Source organism: Python bivittatus, unplaced genomic scaffold, assembly GCF_059951505.1.
Source record: "Python bivittatus isolate LINGU-HERP-01145 unplaced genomic scaffold, Pbiv_v1 ctg000480_np1212, whole genome shotgun sequence".
Taxonomy (NCBI): Eukaryota; Metazoa; Chordata; class Lepidosauria; order Squamata; family Pythonidae; genus Python; species Python bivittatus.
Window position 1 is genome coordinate 105454080 of NW_028277075.1, and position 19545 is coordinate 105473624.

Sequence of the window (19545 nt, forward strand, 5' to 3'; positions counted from 1 at the left end):
ATAAATAGGTGGGTTGAGCTTTACTCCAAAACTATGCATGCATGCATGCAATTTATATGGCTGCCCAACTCACAGTGACTCCAGGCTGCTTACAGAAATAAAGCCCCAAAGACAAACCCACTATACCCCCATCCCCGTGGTGACAATAATATATTCAAACAAACCACCTGATGGGCTCTGTATCAACCTGGGATCCCCAGGCCCACTGACAAAACCATGTCTTCAGGGCTTTTCGAAAGAGTATCAAGGTGGAGCCCAGTCTTATCTCTGTGGGGATGATGTTCCACAGGGAGGGAGCCACCACGGAGAAGGCCTTTCTTCTCAGTCCCACTAGATGGATCTCCTTAATGAGGAGGACCCGTAACATACCCTGCCTCCCTAATCTGGTGGGTCGGGCAGATGAAATTGGGAAAAGGCAGTCCTTCAAATAACCTGGCTCCAAGCCATATAGGGTTTTAAAGGTGATAACCAGAACCTTGAATTAGACCCAGAAGCAAATCAGCAACCAATGCAGCTCCCACAAGAGAGGTGACACATGTGAAAATCTAGACTTGCACAAACCATGCAGGCCACCTCATTTTGAAGAAACTGAAGCTTCCAGATACTTTTCAAGGGCAGCCCCATGTACAGCGCATTACAGTAATCAAGACGGGAGGTGACTAGGGTGTGGGTGGCTATGAGCAGGGCCTGTGGGTCCAGGAAAGGGTGTAACTGGAGCAGGAGTTATGAGTCCAGGAGAACCCCCAGATTATGTACCAGGTCCATCTGGGGCAGTGCAACCCCATTGAAGACCAAAGATGGCAATTCTCCATGAACCAAAGAACCCCAAACCCAGAGCCATTCTGTCTTGCCAGGGTTCAGTTTCAACCCATTGCTCCCCATCCAAACCTTAACAGCCCCCAGGCATTGCAAGAGGGAGGTCATGGAATCACTTAACACACTATGGCCTGAGATATGCATCTGAGAATTATCAGCATACTGGGATATCACTCACTCTCACTTCCTATCAACACTGACTGGGAATGGTCACTGAGGAAGGAAGTGAACCAGAACAACACAGTCCCCCCCACTCCCAATCCCCAAAGCTGCTCCAGAAGGATACCATGGGCAATGGTATCAAAGGCTGCCGAGAGGTCAAGTAGAGCGAGGATAGACGCAGTACCCCCATCTTGGTCCTGCCAGAAATCATTGAAAAGTGTGACCAATGCCATTTCCATCCCATATCCAGGCCTGAACCCCGACTGAAAAGGGTCCAGATAATCCATTTCATCCAAGAACCTCTGGAGATGTAGCACAACCACCTTCTCAACAACTTTCCCCAAAAAGGGAAGATTGGAGACAGGATGAAAATTATCCAACAGGGTGGAATCTAGCAAAGGCCTCTTAAGAAGAGGGCAGACCACAGCCTCCATAAAAGGTTGGGGCACCACTCCCTCCCCCAGAGAAGCATTAATCACTGCCAGAACCCACCCACATGTCACCTCCCAGGAGGCTTTCACCAGCCAGGAGGGACATGGATCTAAAACACAGGTAGTTGCACTGACACTCCCTAGGATCCTGTCCACTTCCTCGAGAGCAACAGGATCAAACCGTTTCCAGATACAGAGCAAGAACCTGCCCCAGACACCTCCACCAGACCAACATCCATGCTGACATCTAACTGGGAACAAATTCAAGCAATGTTGTCTTCCAGAAAATCAGCAAATGCCTCAGCACATTCCTACAGATAGACCTCTGTATCCTCCTTCCCCAGAAGGAAATGGGTCACCTTAAAGAGGGTCGCTGGGCAATTATCTGCAGACACAATTAGTATTTATGTTTTGCCATCCACATTGCCATGAGGTAGGCTTTAATAGCAGCTCTTACCCATGTTCAGTTGAGTTTGTTCTTCATCTTCTGCCAGTGGCACTCTAGATGCCTTAATCTGTTTCATCCCTCTCAATTCCTCTATATACCATGGGGGACAATGAGGTCCATGGGTTGGGAGAGGTCGCATGGGTACAATCCTGTCCAGAGCCCCTGACATCTTCCTGTTCCAGGCAGTGACTAGGGACTTGGCAGGACTATGCAGATCTTCAGTGATAACCCCCAGCTCCTTCTGAAACCCATCTGGGTCCATCAGTCTCTGGGGGCGGACTGATCTAATAGGTCTTGCCTCTGTGTAGAGGGGTTTGGCCACCAAGGGGTCATCTGGCCATGAAAAGGGGACGAAAGATAGGTCCACTAATTCCAGATCACTTGATAACCAACTGGGCATATTTCCGAGAGAGGAACCCCACCCTCTGGCCCCAATCAGGTCTCGGTAAAACAAGCCAGATCAGTCTTCTCTGCAAGAATCAAACCAGCAATAGGGCAAGCCTTATTAGAGGCTGATCTGGTATTTAAGAGCAGCAGCCTAAAACCTGGGCCTCCACAGATCTGCTGACCAGGTAAATGGGATGAGTTCAAGGGGTCGGAGCAGGAGATTGGTACAAGACACTGAGGTCCCATTCCCCATGAGCGGCCTGCCCCTTGTCTCCCACCATATTTCCCTTTCCCTGGCACCACCAAAATACACTGCCCTACCTGTTTGCCCCACCAGCCATTCCATCCCCCACTCTCAGATCTCTTCTCTCAATCTGAAAGGGGAATCCCTCCAACCAACATACAACCAAGGATAAGGTGAACCCAACAGTGCTATAGCAGTTGCTCTGAACACCTTCAAGCCACTACCCCTCCCCTCAACATCAGAGAAGGATACATCAACACCCCCTCATCCCCCTCCACACTCACCCTCCTTCCACTCAAGCTCACAAGCACCACCCTGCCTGGTCACTCTCACCCACCCAGCAGGGAGCCATTCCACTGAGCTTCTATTTCTGACTTAATGCCCTGCCCTTTCTGCCAGGTGTTTCCCTGTGCCCTCTGTCTCTCTTTTCCATTGTGGTGGTCAGTTCCTCATTTCCTGCCTTTTGCTTTCTTGCTCTTTGTGGTTTTATTTATGCCTGTTTTATTTATTCCTCTTGGGATATTTTGATTTAGGTATAGGCTCTGTAAGAGTTTCCTTTTCCTTTGTGCTTTGTGGTTGTCATCCCACAGACCTGAAGATTATGGTACACAGCCTCTGTGATCAGTGTCCATATCTTTGAACAGAAGACTCGCATCCCAAGCATATCTTGGTTATGCTTGGGGGCCACTTTTAACACATAATTCCTTTCCATCGCCTTCCAGCCTCCACGTTTCTGCTAAGCCTAGGCTTTTAATTTTATACAGGTCTTGTAGAAAATATGTTAGGTGGGCTATATGTTATTCGTTTAAATGTCTGTATTTGATTCTGTATCTTTTTTCTTCATTAATTAATTCTGTTAACCTGCATCTTTAGAATATATGAGTGCTTCTGAGTTTCCTCTTTCTTGTAAAATGCTGGCAATTATCTAGATCAAATGGGGAGATTTCTTGTATTCTCTTTAATCAATAGGTGGTGTTCATCAGAAACAAGAATCTTTTTGTATGTCTGTGTGTGTGTTCAATACTAATCATAATATACTGATCTTAAGCATTACCACAGCATGATCAGAAGTTATTGAAAAAAGAGGGTTGTAACTCAGATATGCCCTTATCATTACATGTTCTATGGATATATGCATTTTGGGGAGTGTGTTTTGGATGAGCTACTGTTAGATAAACAAGCACCCCATTGAGAGTCAATGTCAGAGTCTGTTTCCCTGTGGTCTGGGGATTCCAGTTAAGAGGCTTTCTCTCCCAAGGCAAACCATCTGTAAATCTTTTATCTGTGACTGTCTGTAACAAGGGAACATAAGTACCATCCAGTGTAGAGCAGAAATTTTGCTATATTGTTAATGAGTATAGTTTTAATAAACATGATCTGTATTGTTTGCTTGGGTGTGTCTGGCTGACTACATCAGCATTCAGGAAGTATATATAGCACTCAGTCTAATCCTGAATTGGGGTTTTGGGTCAAAAACACAGTTAATAGGCAGTTAGTAGGAAAAAAACCACTTAAATGAATTCCCTTGTAGTAAATTCTGCAGTCCACAATCCCTGAGGTTGATGGTCTAGGAAGTGTGATGGAATGGAATTATGAAGGCCAGGCTCAGGGAGATAAGCGTGTTCTTAGCTCACTGACAGAGCGTGGGAAGTGCAAGAGGATGAGGCTGGCACCTCCCTGAGGAATTCACAGTGTTGTGGCTGCCTGGCTTGGGAGCTGGGGTTTCAGTCTGGGAAGATTCTTGCTAGAGGTTGTAGCTAATAAACATAGCTGAACTGATTTTGCACTGTCTCTTGGAGTACTTTGGGCTAAACCTGACAGGAAGGGATTCAAACAGAGTTGTTGTTTTAATCCATTCTTAGCCTTTGCCATCCCCAACCTTTTGGGTCCAGTGGGATATTTGGAATTTTAAGACCATGTTGAAAGCTCTATCACAAAATGGAGGTCATGGTACAATGCAACCAATTATTGAAACCCCAGATAGTTAGCTTGCTCCCCTTAGTCCTCAAAATACTTTATCATTTCAACCTACTGATGGCCTTTTTGTGGGCAGGGGATTACATGTCCATGTCTATAACAAAGTAGCCACCAGTCATTTTTGTTTTCTAAGAATTCCCTAAGGTATGTTCTTAAAAATAAAGATGCCTTGCTTTCTCTTCTATAAGCACTCAATTTTATTTTTAAAAATTGAAATAATCTTTTTTAAAAGAAAGTCAAAGAGGGCATTGAGTATGGTGGTCATCAGGGATATGTTCCTGGGCACATTGGAGCCCGTGAGCAAGCACTATGTTGGGAATCAAGGACATAGAAAATCAGATAAAGCTCTATCTTTTGTTCTTATTAAACTCAAAAGCATATGTTTTGATATAATATATAATTGTGTTGCCTGGCACTTCTAGTTTGTTGTATTTTTTATATTCTGCACAGTGCACCTTCTGATCATTTGAAGTGGTTAGGCTGCTATTATTCCCAAGTTTATTAATCACTTGACATAAACCTCTTCTTTCTGAAATGCATCAATGAGATTTGTAAAAATTTCTATTTCAAAGAGGTTTTCACAGAACCTACTGCCCACTGATGTGTTGAACTCCTTAGGCCAACAGAGGTAACATAAAGAGTATCCTTTTTTCTTACTACTATACACATGCATCCCTAACTGATGGGTTATGGGATTAATTGTTCATTTAATAGATATTTTGAAGAAAATGAATTACATTAATCCTCAGCTTCAACTCCTGTGGACCAAACTTTCTAAATAAAGCTGTGTAAGAGATCTAACATTCTGTCAGCCTGAAGCTATGGGAGGAAAACATTTTCCCAAGTTATTGTAAATAAACTAACATTTGGAGGGAAAAAAAAGAAAGATACAACCACTTTTTTTTTTTTTTTTTAGCATTCTAAACTTAGAGCCAATGAAGTATTGTGCTGAAGGTGTTCGACTAGTACTAGAGAGATCCAGGTTCATTTGGGCCAATGGCTTCTTCTCAGCCCAGCCTACCACAAGATAGGTGTTTTGAGAAAAAATGGAGGTGAGAGTATGTATACATCAGCCTTATGAGGCAGACCAGACCAAGAAATAGACTCCATGGAAGCTTAAAAACTACTGTTATTTTCATAATCCAACCCTCTTCTCTGGACTCAAGCAATGTTTCCCTCTTTGTTGCTTTGGTCTCCCTCTCTCCATCAAGGTCATCCTCTTTACTCTCTACATCATCTCACCTTAAGCTCTTGGAAGAAAAGCAAGATATAAATTTAAACCTTAAGTACTTATTTTACTACTTTGAAAAAGCAATTCTAATCTTTGTCAGAGGCCTTGCTGGGGAAAGAGTTGTAGAACAGAAGTGAGGAAAACATATTTGCTATCATTCATATTTAGATAAATATATATTCAGACCAGCATCAAATTTGGGATGATGGCAGAGGGTGAAGAGGGGTATATATTTCTCTTGCCAGCCAAATCCTCACTACATCCCTTTTGGGGTATGTTTAAGTCTCTGGGCTTGAAAAGAACCAGTCATGGAAGTTTTGTAGGAGTGAGAAGAAGGTGAAATCCCATGCTTTTGAGGGGAAATGTGAGTAATTCTATGTCCGCTTGGTCAGTATCCCAGGTACTGAGTCCCCCATTGGGAGGAGATGGGCAGGGATAAGTTTGATAAATAAATAAATAAAATAAAATGTGGGAAGCACAAAATAAAAGCCAGAAGCCATCAAAGGACACACTATCAAGTAAGGCCATAGAAATAACTAAGGAAAGAAGACTGGTAAAAGCCAAAAGAGAAAACTAGAGAACTTCATGCAAACTTCCAGTGACAGGTAAGAAGAGATAAAGAGGCATATCTAATTTCAGAGTGTAGACAAAGAGGGGAAAATAACAGAATGGGAAGAACAAGGACTTTGTTTAAACATCAGAGAAATCACGGGAACATTCCAACTTTGTATATCATCAGGAACAAAGATAGAAAGGAGTTAATGATGGAACTGAATGTGAAGAAAGATGGAAGGAATACAGGAAAATACAAATATAATCTGCCTACCCATATATACTGGAATAAATATCTCTTTTCCACTTTGCAAGAAGCTTGTTGCCTAGGTTCCTAGAAGCCATTTTTACTCACTTTGGGAACCTGGTAAGTGACATTTTGCAGGTCTGTACTATCCATGAGGATTTCTGGTAAACTGGTAACATTAAAAACATATATGTAAATAAGTTCAATTTGGGTTCAGAAGAGAGCAAATGAAAAGTGGTTTCATTTTGTTCCCAATTAAGCCACGTGATGTTTGAACTAAATTGTTCAAATGCTCCAACACCAAGCACTTGTGGTGGAAAATCACTTGTGTTATCAATAGAAGGTAGGTAAGTACAGTGCATAAGAGAAGAAGATGTGCTGTGAAGACATATCTATCATCTTGTTGGTTAAGCTAAGGCATAGACACATCCTTAAGAAGAGAGTATTTCAGAATTATCAAATCTCCCAGATGAAATGGATTTATTTGCTTCTTAATAAATAGAAACAACTCAGTTATGCCGAGTTTTCCGTCTCATGAGAAAGCAGGGGTGGTTGGCCTTGGATAGGTCAAGGTACATTTAGTGATAAATGCAACACTTGGGATAGTTTCATGATCAGGTCGGACCTTGGGGAGACCACTTCAGGAGATTTCATAGAAGTGCTCACTCCCATGTAAGAACTGCAATAGGACCAGTCCGAGAAATAATTGCTACCTGGTGCATGTTCAGATGTGTGGACAAATCCATCTGATGCTGTGATGGAATGGAATTATGAAGGCCAGGCTCAGAGAAATAAACATTTTCTTAGCTCACTGGAGGAGCATGGGAGCTACAAGAGGATGAGACTGGCACCTCCCTGAGGAATTCACACAATTCATGATGTCAGGCCTAGCCCAAGGAACTCCAAGAGACAATGCAAATTCAGTTCAGCTATGTTTATTAGCTACAAGCTCTAGCAAGAATCTTCCCAGACTGAAACCCCAGCTCCCAAGTCAGCCAGCCACAAGAGTGTGAATTCCTGAGGGAGGTGCCAGTCTCATCCTCTTGTAGCTCCAATGCTCCTCCAGCGAGCTAAGAAAATGTTTATCTCTCTGAGCCTGGCCTTCATAATTCCATTCCATCACAGATGCATAACATCTGATAAAAAGCTTTCCTTTCTCATAGGAAAACCTTAATGACAAATTAAAGTGCTAACAATCTGTTGGCCTCTCAGGCAACCATTTTACTTTACCTCCTAGTAAGGTGGTCCCTGACCTGGAAGTTCTGCAGTAGAAAATGGCAGCCTAACGCGTTCTGCTGCAGGGATACCCTGCAGGGATACCCTCCCTAGGCTGGCCAATAATAACTCTGATCCCATCCTGAACACTGCCATGAACTTGCTTCTCTTTAATTCCTGCTTCTCAACAGCATATTTATCTAAAAGCAGAGCAAGAGATCTGGAGGAAGAAAAAATGACAGTATATAAAGCTTCCACTCTCTTTTAGACATCTGCTTGTTAACCATTTCAAGTTTTTTTTCTACCTGCAGGCCACGAACAGGCATTGTGGAAAATCAAATTGACATTTGGACCCAGCTGGCTGTCCTGATTTATTAATTTCTTTAATAAAATTATGTATAAACCACTTTTTAGATATGGTCCATAGAAAGTGCTCGTGAAAAATCACAAAACACCAGCAAGTTAAAAATGGTTAAATAGAAAGACAAAACAAAGCAACAATTTACAAATAGTTGAAAGCTCTTTTATTTAGAACTGCAGAGATTAAAAGATATTATTTTTTAGAGAAAGTGGCCCCAAATAAATGATTTTACAAAATTGTAAAGTTGGACCCTTTTTTAAAATTATTATTATTATTATGCTTGTATATCTACTACACTTTCCCATTTCCAGCTAGAGGATTTTGTGATTGCTTAAAGTACATTTCACCATCACTGTATTGGTAGAAGACAAGCAATATAAAATATTCAATCCAGATGTAGGGTAGAGGTTGACAGTGAGAGTCCTGTCATGGCCAAAATGACCATGGCTCCCGAATGTTTACAGGTTTTTGTTTTTGTTTTAAAGGTTGAGATCTCATGAGATCACCATATTTGATGAGATCTCAACCATTTGAAAAAATCTCATGAGATTTTAGGTCATGTAAGAAATCTTGTGAGATCTCAGGGATAAGATTTTATTTATTTTTAATCTATATTTTTGCTCCCTATATCTGAAAAGGTTGCTGAATCTTGGCATGTTTCTAGTGCCTAAACACTTACAACAGTAGGATATCCATCTGAGTCAGCACTGTTATCTAGTCTGTTAGTTGTTAAATCAATTTTTGCTACTCCATTTCCGAGTTGTTCAACTGTTTCTCTGAAGAGTTTACATGGGTGGAACTTGATTGAACTACACCTCTGTTAATGATACCTTGCATTCTTAATTGTGCTTCCTCTGATAACAAGTTACATGGCAGCACCTGTCTGGTGGAATTTTGTACAATTTACATACCATTTAGTAAACAGAAAATCAAGCAAAATTAAGCATTAAATTCCTATGATAAATCAGGCTCCTGAAAAAGCAAAAATAGTAGAGAACATAAATCTAAATGATAGGTGCATTAGATGAAATAGACTCTTGCATGCGAAGATCTCAGTGTTAAGTCCATCCTTATTCAGCTGCTGGAATTTAACCAAAGGGGAGCTAGTCCTTATTTGCTTTCTCACCTTGGTTGAATACTTGGTGTCTTTTCTCTGAAGTTAGCAGGACTACAAAAACAGTTCAGTTTCTTTCCATTAGTTGATTCATACCTCATAAGCTACAATGTAGTTTGCTTACTTGTGCTTTAGCAAGTTGTATAAACATAGTCATAGTTAACCATTATGTTTTGCAGATTATGAGTTATGGCTGGGTGGGTTGTGTGAATGACAAAACCAATCATAGCTTAGGGCACAATATATGAGTCCAGAAGTCTGATGAGCTCAATGTGGCCATGTGCTATACCCATCCTTCTGCATTTTTTCACATAGGTTAACACAATGAATCCAGGATTTATTAAATTAAATTCCTTTTAACATGCACCCTGGAAATTGTGAATTAAATTCTGTCTAAAAATGAAGAATTCTGGTTTATAATCAAAGTATAATTTTATCATTTCTTTGATTTGAGATAATGAGAAAATGGGGTTTGATAAACCTTAGAAGTATTGTATTAGAGCCTACAGTAGAAGGGAGGATGAAATACATGAACTCAACTCCCTCATTCTTGATTTGATAAAGCCTAAATATATTAGATATACTGTATATTTTTCTCATTGCTATGAGATCTCTATGCCTTCCTAGAATTTCTTTGCCAAAATGAGCAGAGGAGTACAGCAAATTATTCGAAGGTACTGTAGTGAATTTGTGTACTCTAATGAAATAGACTCTGTGTATGTGTGTGTGTGTGGAAGTGGTCAGGTACTAGTAATGATGTAGATGAGATTGACAACCTGACACAGCACACCTTTTGGCTTGAACTGAGAGTTGCAGTTAACTGACAGTGTTGAACAGCAAAGATTGTTTCACCAACCATTATCTGCACTAAGCAGAATTGCAATTCTTCAGACTTAGAGCAATGCTTCCAGCCATGACATCCACACATATTATGGTATCTTTGCTTATGACTCAGCCTGGAATGTGCAAAGAGAGGCAAATGTGGCCTTTTCCCTTTAAAATCTCAAATGTCTTATTACTACAATATTTGGCACTGTAATCCTATGCTGATGCTGGGGAACTAAGGCTACTTGAGAAGGGCACAGGCCACAGTGGCAGGCCCACCAATCTTGGCTTAGTGCAGAGGCACCTGGAGGGCGGGTCAAAAAAGTCCAAGATGGTGGTTGCAGCCATGTGATCCAAGCTCTGAGAATAGGATTAAGCTGTGCCTCCCTGAAAGAGCATCTAGCTTTGGCATTCTCTCCTTGTGAAATTATAACTTCTGTCTCCTTATCCCAATGTTCTCAGAAGCACAAATTTCAAAGGGAGTTGACTGGCAAATGAAGAAACAGAAAATCCTGACAGATTCAGAAATGTCATATTCTTGTTTTTGTTCATCTTGGAAATGCCTGTAGTGAATGAACGCATAGCTGCTTGTTATCGCCATTGGAGTCAATTAGTGGCGCTGGAATAATTTTTTCTGCTCTTTCTTTCTTTCTTTCTTTCTTTCTTTCTTTCTTTCTTTCTTTCTTTCTTTCTTTCTTTCTTTCTTTCTTTCTTCTCCAAGTCTCTGGTTGTAGTCGTGCATTATATTCATAGTGAATTGAAGTTTCAAACTGTGCAGTCTACCATTGTATGAGTGATCTTCTTGTAAATAATTGATGCCGCTGTCTTCAGTGAGACACTGCTTTCTTGACATTTTGGCAGAGGTCACTTGCTAATAATTTCATTCTAGAAACACTTCATCAAACAGTACAGAAGGAAAAGTATTTTGTGACCAAAGTTATATAAGTATCATCAGTTGGTCTTTATGTGAATTCATTGAACAGATCATGTCCAGTTTGGCAGCAGGGATCACTCACAAGTAGCCAGGAGAAGGGCCCAGATCTTGTGATCTTAGATGGTGATCAAAGCTGTAAAAACTGATTCCTACGACCATGAGTTAGTGGAAATATCTAAAGGTACTCTGTAACAAGCATCTCCAGTATATTTGATGGAACATGTATCCCCAAAAGTACACAATACCTCTTTGCTTAGGTTTATTGGCTTAAAGTGCTCTGGATTGATTTTGATTCCCAGTAACTATGGCAAATCCCATTAAGTCTTTCCTAAAAAAAGAAAAGTAATTTCACATTTTGCTTCTTTTGAAATTAGACCAATCAATCTTCCTAGCATTATTGGACATTTTAAAAAAAGTAAAACTAGGATACCCAGGTTCATTCATTTTTATATCTCTGTATTTTTCAAGTATGGTAATTCTTTACAGTTTTAACAATTAGATTTAATTTAATGTGCCTTTCTCTGGTTGCTTTTTATTATGTTTTATATAAAGGGCCTGCATAAAAATGGGACTGAGTAGAATCAGAGATTTGATATAAGAGTGGTCAGTACATTTATTTCTGAATAGTTGTATGCCTCCATCAAACACTGTTTTTGAGAACCTTAGTAGACTTCCATCCAAAAAATATAAGTCATAAGGTACAGCTTATTCTGAAGTAAGGAAGAATTAGTTCTCATTTGAATATACATATCAATTTTCATATTTTAAACATATACAGGGTGAGTTATCTCATTTAAATCCACTAATCTAAGTTTACATTTTTAACCAGTATACAAAGTGAAATTCAAAATTCTTCCTTTCCCAAAAGTTGTAATGCAGTTCAACAATTAAAAATGAAAATTAGTGGAAAATCAGCACAAAACTGTAAATTCAAGAAAGTAAGATTAAAAATGCATAATATTGGAGAATTGATTTGCAAAAGTGTAGATTAGGTACAATTACAAGCAAAATGTGTCTATAAGAAGTATGTAAAACTCACACACCAGTTTATTTATTTATTTGAATTGATTTCATTTGATTTATATGGCTACATATCTCGCACAAATGACTCTGGGCAGAGTATAAGGATTAAGAACACACAAAACAACCATGATCTATAACCCCATGGTTGTAAACAGTAATCCCACTCACAGAAGAAAAAAGCACATCAAGAACAGCAGAGCTCACTAACCTCCTGACCCAAACATGGGGAAACAACCAGGTGTTCAATGCCTTGTGAAAGTGTGGTAGGCCCACCCAAATCTCTGGGGGGATGCTGTTCCATAGGGCAGGCACTGCCACTGAGAAGGCATGAATCAAGGGTCCAAAAAGATGACACTGTTTGATAGAAGGGACCCCAAGCTTGCCCTCTTTATTAGATCTGGTGGGACAGGCAGAAACAATAGTAGAAAGAAATGTGTAGAAATGTCCACATGTAGCCTGGGTCTGTGCCATGTAGTGCAACTTTTAGTGCAATTAAAAAAGAAATCTCAATCTAGTACAAAAATAAGATGAGTAAAATACAGGAAACTGAGAGATAAGAAGAATCCAAGATCAGAACTGGCTTGCTGGAACCATTTCTTATTCTAAGAATCTTGGAAATTTTCTCTCCTCCTTCTCCTGTCTCTGTCCTCCCATGTCAGAATCTATTTATAGCTCCAACTCTATCTCCATTCCTGCTCGCTCTTCCTTTATAAAGGACCTGCCCAGTGCCTCCCATTATATATTTCCCTACTTGTCACCAATGGAATATATCACTGCCTCTCACCATTCTCTTGGATCATCCCCTGGCTTCCTGCCCACTTTCCCCTATAGCTAACAGAATTGCCTGCTCAGGACCTTGGATACCCTTAATGTCCTTCTTCCTCAATTTTTTTTTTTTTTTAATGTTCCTGGCAATCCCAGCCCCACTGTCACCAGAGCCAAAGAAAGCATATCCCTCACCTTCCTGTTCTCCCACTTCAAGGAGACCTATTTCCTCAGTCTGTCTCTCATATAGAGAGACCTGGCTCTGGGGAGTGCTCCCCCCAAAATATTGGATACATCATCTCTGCCCACCAAATTGTTCCTTTTATGGTGCAGAATAGAGAAAGGATCACCTGGTATCATACTTTCGATCCCTATTCTGCTGCAGTTATGTACATATAAAGTTTAAAGTTGGAATAACTAAAGGCTATTCACTTTGAGACTGTCCATGCTAATTACCCATGGTATTGTTTCCAGTGGCTCAGAAAAGTTCTGTGGTTTTTGATATAGCTACAGTATATAGATAATGTAGACTAGCAGACAGTTAGTCCAAACAAAGCCAGAGCAAATTCTGATGGGGCTCCACATTTTGGTGTGTAGGTTTTGGTGCCTTATGACACGTGCATCCAACCTGAATCATCATAAGAACTTATTCCTGCTTCGCTTGGACAAAGTTACAGTCAGTTTGTCTAAGTAAAGTCCAGAGCAAGTTAACCTGGATGTTAACAATATCACAATTGTTATGTAAATCATCCTTTCTCAACAATACTCCCAGGTGGTATCAGACCTGCAAGTTTCAGCCTTTGCAGGGAATTCCGGGAGCTGCAGATCCAGTGTACCTAAAAACACCAGTTTCGGGAAGATTGGTTTAAAATACGGATTGCTGCAAGATGTTCATTATTATGTGATTATGGGATTGTGGATTTGAAAAGTTTGGCATTCCATAAGTTATCTAGCAAAAGCAAGTCTGGATAACCTATACCAAAATCTCCATGGTCAGATGTCTCTACTGGCTGTCAGAATTGTTGCTTGAATGGTTTTGATAGACTGTTCTATTGACAAACTGCTCTTATACTTTGTAATTGAAAAATAGGCTAGTGTGTTGCATAACAGCCAGCAGTTCTGTGGTAGAGTAGGCATAAATTAAGGTGGAAGGGATCCTTAATGACTTCTGAATGTTGTCCTTTACATTAGAGGAAGGTGTTTTCCGGGATTGACATGCAGGCCCAGATAGATACCTTCTCTCGGTATAGGGGTCCATCACTAGTTGGCAGCTGTTCTCAGGGAAGTCCCTCCCCAGTCATGCCGCTTTGGGTCAAAACCCACCTGTCCCAGTTAGCTGCCCTTTGGAGTTTGATAAATCACTTGATTTTATTGCGTGCCTGGGACTACAAAAAGAGAAGGGTAAAATTGTGAAGCATTCAGCAACTGCACATACAACTAGTGGGCTATTTCTGGCCTGATGGGTCAAAACTGTGTGCGGTTCTTGCCCTAAATCTACTTTCATGCCATGAAGTTAGTACTGGGTGTCCTAGAGCTAACTATTCTTTGGTTTCTTTCATTTGAGATCTTTTTCACAATATGATTTTTGTCACAGTATGATGTTATTTTTTACTAATGAAGAGCTTGTTACTACCCATCAGCTTCCATGGCAAGAGTGCTCTCAAGTTACGGAACTGTTTATTTACATTGCAGCTTTCACTGCATAAGCTACAGGAATATTCCTCTGGAGCAGAATTGTCCACCTCTGCTTCCCCCTGTCTTTTGCAGTAGAAATGCAGAGCTGCTCTCATTGCCCTTAGACAATGTATTGCTGTCACTGATTCCGTCCCTGAACAATCTGGTGGCTGCTGTTGCTTTGAAGCAAAGAGTGCCCTATGCATTGGTGCTGAAATACGTGCACAAAGCCCCTCGTTCTGCTGTCACTTACGCAGAAATGCAGGGTCAAAGCACTTAGCCTTGTAAATTTGGGGTCAATTGGTTTTCAGACTTTGCCCAAACTTCAGGTTCTTTTGATAGAGCTGTCTATTAACTCATGCATATGATCTATTAGGGGACGTGGTGGCGCAGCGGCTTAATGACGCTGAAGGTTGCCGGCCAGAAATGGTCAACACTTCAGCGGTTCGAGCCCAGCTCCGCACAGCAGAGTGAGCTCCTGCTTTCTCCCCAGCTCCTGCCAACCCAGCAGCTCGAAAACTTATGTGAGTAGATAAATGGGTACTCTCACCCCGGTGGGAGGAAAAATGCTGGCGGAGCTTGCATGGGAGACGGGAGTAGTTGCTGGGAACGCGGAAGCCGCGCACGCCCGAAAAAGGCACGAAGCAATGGAAACCCCGCCTCCTGTGCTCGCCAGCTGGGCTCTGCTCTAGGAAGGAGGCAATGGCAAACCCCTTCCGAAACACCTTGTCTTGAAAACTGCAGGGACTCGTCCAGGCAGTCGCTGCAGAATCGGTAACGATTGAGTGCGGATTAAAAAAAAAAAGATCTATTAACTCATATGGTTGTTAACTATGATTCTGTATTTTATTTTTTATTCCTATAAGCTGGTCTGCAATTTTAAAGAATAATATATAATAACAATAAGCAATATTGTAATGTTATTAATATTATTAATACCACTGCAAGTTGCAGCACCTGGATGACTTGTCTAAGCTTGGAAGGCTGCGTAGTACCGGATGAGACTTCAGAATAGTTGGGTTGTGGACTAAATTGGGAAATCAAAAAGACATCCTCAAAGAAGTCAGTGGCAAGTGGTATTACTCCCAAGCAACCTTCCTGAATATGGCCATGAAGTCATCAGGAGCTGAACTTAGTTGAGAAGAGACATTACTTAATTCTGGTTAATAATTAATAATGAATTGCATTTGTTCCTGTAAATGCAAACTTACATCAGAGTGATCATGGAAGTGATCAGAAATAATCTATGTTGCAAGATTCCATTGAAGTATTTTTTTTAGTCAACAGTTCATTTTTAAATTCGGAGGTGCTAAATGTAGGATCAGAAAAACTAATAAGCACTCATTGTCAGTGATGCTTTTGATTTCATTAGGCAGCTCTTGCATCTGCCCTTCAGAAGATTTTTAATTGTCAGCAAGGTAAACTTGACCAATCCCTAGCTAAGAAATTGCAAAGTTCACAGTTGGGTAATACCTGTGTTACATTCAGCCAAAATGTCCCCAAAGAATGTATTGTACATGTTTTCCAGACTATTTTAACAAGCTAGAAAGCAGAAATGTCCAAAAATTGGATCAGGTGTTTTATTCATAAAGTCTGCAGCCTAACATCACCCTTAGTTAGGATGGAGATGGTAGACTGAGTGTACTACTCATAAATCAGTAGTAGAAGTATCAGATTATTTCTAGCATTCTGGGACAAAGAAGCAATGGCTGAATGAGAATTTTGGATTCCTTTTTTTAGCAACCGACACAGATATTTTTGTTGTTTACTTTTCATAGAGTGGAATGAGACACTATTTTTCTTCTACTTCTTGATTTGATCTTTTTGGTGGTAAATATCATTTCATTATTTATTACTCTTCTGTATAATAAATACAAGCATATATTATTAGCTTAACTAACCATTATAGACCAGTGCTGTATGTTTACAGTGCTAGGGATCGGGTTTGTTTCAGGTCTTTGGCTTTAAATGTGATTTTTTGTGGTATTGGAGGAACAAATGTATTGTGACAAACAGACAAGTCCTGTCCTCTTCCCTCCAATTCTGTTTAGAAAAAATACATTTTTCCAAAGATAAATGTAACCAGTCTGTGGATCTGGATTAATGCACTTTTTCTCCAAAACAAGAAACGTTTACAGTATTGAACATATCTGACCTGAACAAATTTGTTGTAAAGATAAGGGTTTGAAAAGGGATAATTTTTTTACCTCTGCTAGTAGAAGAGTTTGTCAAAAACCCAATCAGTTCTGTCATGGACCAGGATGGTAGTTAAGAAATGGAAAAGATCTCTGCTGGCAGAGTCGCTCCTCATTTCTGACATCTAGATGGTAGAGTATTTTGTGTCTTGATTTATCAAAATGGCAACCCAGAGCTGATTTCTGGACAATATTTGTCATTCACAGATTTATATTCTGAATTTCTGAAGGCATAGGTGGAGATTCAGAGTAGTGAGTAGCACCACCTAAGACAGACTCTCAGAAGTATTTGTGCCTTCTTTACTAGCAGAAATACAGTCATAATAATAATGTAAAGAACATCTGTTGTCCTTTTATGAATCAAAATCAGGTTCCTGAGATTGTAGCCTCATCAGTGATAGGGCAAGCCCTAATTAGAGGTAGCCTGATACACAGCTACAGGTTAAAGTGATATTACACATTCTTAGTTAAATTTCCAGAATTGTTGGATTAGGTGAATGCTACTTAAGTACTTTTTTCTCCCCCACAGTAGCTATTCAGTCCAGCTTTTATTTAAGCAAGTCTGGTAGCCATAAGTGAGGAGAAGCTGCATGCTTGTAAGTCACTGAGTGACAAAGAAGAGTCAGCATGTTCTGTTCCTCTCTGCTACTAAAAATAAGAATATTGTAAGTTGCATCCAAAGGGTTGGACTTCTTGTTCCCTCCTTTTGCCAGTGACCTGCAAGGTAGTGAAAAAAAATTGCACTTGAGTCATGATTACAGACCTATTTATTGATGCAGCTATGCCTCTACATTTTAGGCTGTATGTGCCATTCACTCATAAGACCAGTGCCATGCCTGAGACTAGCCACCTTCAGATCAGTGTAAGGTGGACCCTAATTTTTCTTTGTCCTTTCATGATAAGTATCTCCAAGAACTCTGTTAATTTCACAAATATTGTGATGCTGGGAGATTTCCTTGCTTAAAACCTAGGGCTATCATGTTTGGGCTGCAAAACTCTGGAGGATTGTGAGATTATAGCAAAGATTCTTGTGATTGTTGCATCCCTATTAAAACATCCCCTTCTTATTTGGCAACTTTATTTCTCAATATGGAGCCCCAGTTATTTCACTTGTAACTCCTTCTCATCTGCTTTATACATAGCTGGCAAGGCTGGAACTTCTTAATCCCAAACAGCCTTGACTGTAATTACTGTCTTTTTTGACATCCCTTCCCAAGGCCTTCTGGCTTTCCCTCAAAGCTATCTGCTAGACATGTCCGTAATCACTATGCATGGCTCACTCCAATAGGTTATCTAACCATCTTTGAGACTTCATGATATTTTGATAAATCAGCTATCCTTACCCCAGTGGTTAAGAAGGAGCCTGTTTTATAGCAGCTTGTAGAGTTGATTTTGGAATTAACATATTGAGGCTTTAAAGAAAAGGGAACATCTGTTAATAGCATTACCTTTATTTACTTTGCTTATAAAAGAATGCTCCAAGCCTTTTAATGTTGTTGATACACTTATCCAATTTGCAGAATGATTTCTTGTTCACGCAAGATTTTGTTAGGCTACTGTGTGGCATTATTTAATGACAGCTGCATCTCAAATTAAATTACAGCTTGTGCTTACCTACAAATTACTACTTGACTCAAGATGAAACATTTATATTAAGCAAGAAACAAAGTATTTCTTGGTGTATGATTTTGGTGAAATAGCAAGTTGGTCAGTGAAAAAAACAAAATTACTGAATCTTTCCAATATGTTGTTGCATTTTATAGACATTTATCAGTCCTAAATAGAAACAACTATGTCAGGATTTCATATCAGGCATTTTCCCAATCTCATTAGTGGCAGCCAATGAATTCGCGTGTGGTGGAGAGATGGATAATCTCAGTGTTTTGATGTTATGATACACCATGATTTATTGTAAAGGTTAAAAATCTCTTCAAACAGCAGGTGCCATTAAATTATTTTGCATAATGGCACAAGAGAACAAATGCCTTTTTAAGTCAAAATTTCACAAGATTAAATTATTTTTATGAGTTTTTTTTAATGAAAAGTTATGTAGGTCTGTAGGTGCCATTTAGGGGTGTTTTTATCATGACATCCACCAATGCTACATTGGATTTATTGTGATGAAAATGATCCCTCAAATTTCTTTTTGAATGTGATGAAGAGTTAGAAATTTTCCCTTATGTTTATAATTAACCATGGCTTCCCATGTTGCCTAATTTAAAAAAAAAAATGCTTAACTGTAACTTATTTGAAACAAGCTACTTGCTCTAACCTCTCCCCTTCTTAGACTACAAATGCATGTCTTATACGGTTAACACAACATTGCTTTTCGTGTTAGTACAGCATCTGAAACAACCTATAAAAAAATAAGAGCAGGAAACATTAATTAAGAACAAGGCCGAACTGGTGAATAATTTATCACAATGCTTTGTCATTGGCATATATTATTTTAAAATGGTATTGACCTGATTTATCCAAGTGTTCATTTGACAATTTTTATTTTATTATTTTATTTTATTTTATTTTATTTTATTTTATTTTATTTTTTTGGTTGTTAGGAAAAAAAAGAGGTCACTTTAAGTGGGGAGTACTTTTAAATAGGCTTGGCAGATCAAAGCAAGACTAATAAATATTTACTGACGGCCTACATTCAAGATTAAAGAGTATATTTTTATAGACCCAAATTTGTCAAAATGCACAAAACATGCATAATGTGAAACTGGATAGTTCTGTATATTTAAATAAAATGTTGAAAGAAGCTAAGTGTGCTGAAATCTTGTCTGAAGGTGGTGCGATTTTTTTTTTCTTTTTTGAATCTATGGAAATCTTTCCTAGTTCTTTTCTGGGCAACTCTTACCATTTTGATATGGTCTATAGTATCAACATGAAATTATGAGCTTGCTTTTAGACTGTTTTAATAAATTCAAATCAGGGGTCTGCAACC

General features: G+C 39.6%; 1 protein-coding gene and 1 long non-coding RNA gene across 2 annotated transcripts in view; one reads left to right on the forward strand and one right to left on the reverse strand.

Annotated features, from left to right (window-relative positions):
- The window catches only part of B3GALT1 (beta-1,3-galactosyltransferase 1), a 359787-nt gene that overhangs the window by 49321 nt on the left and 290921 nt on the right, over window positions 1–19545 (forward strand). The gene's annotated exons all lie outside the window — the stretch shown is intronic.
- LOC148215102 (uncharacterized) overlaps window positions 17193–19545 on the reverse strand; it is a 46635-nt gene continuing 44282 nt past the window's right edge. The window contains exon 4 of the long non-coding RNA XR_015796924.1: window positions 17193–17318. This is a non-coding gene — a long non-coding RNA (uncharacterized LOC148215102). The remainder of the gene's footprint in view (window positions 17319–19545) is intronic.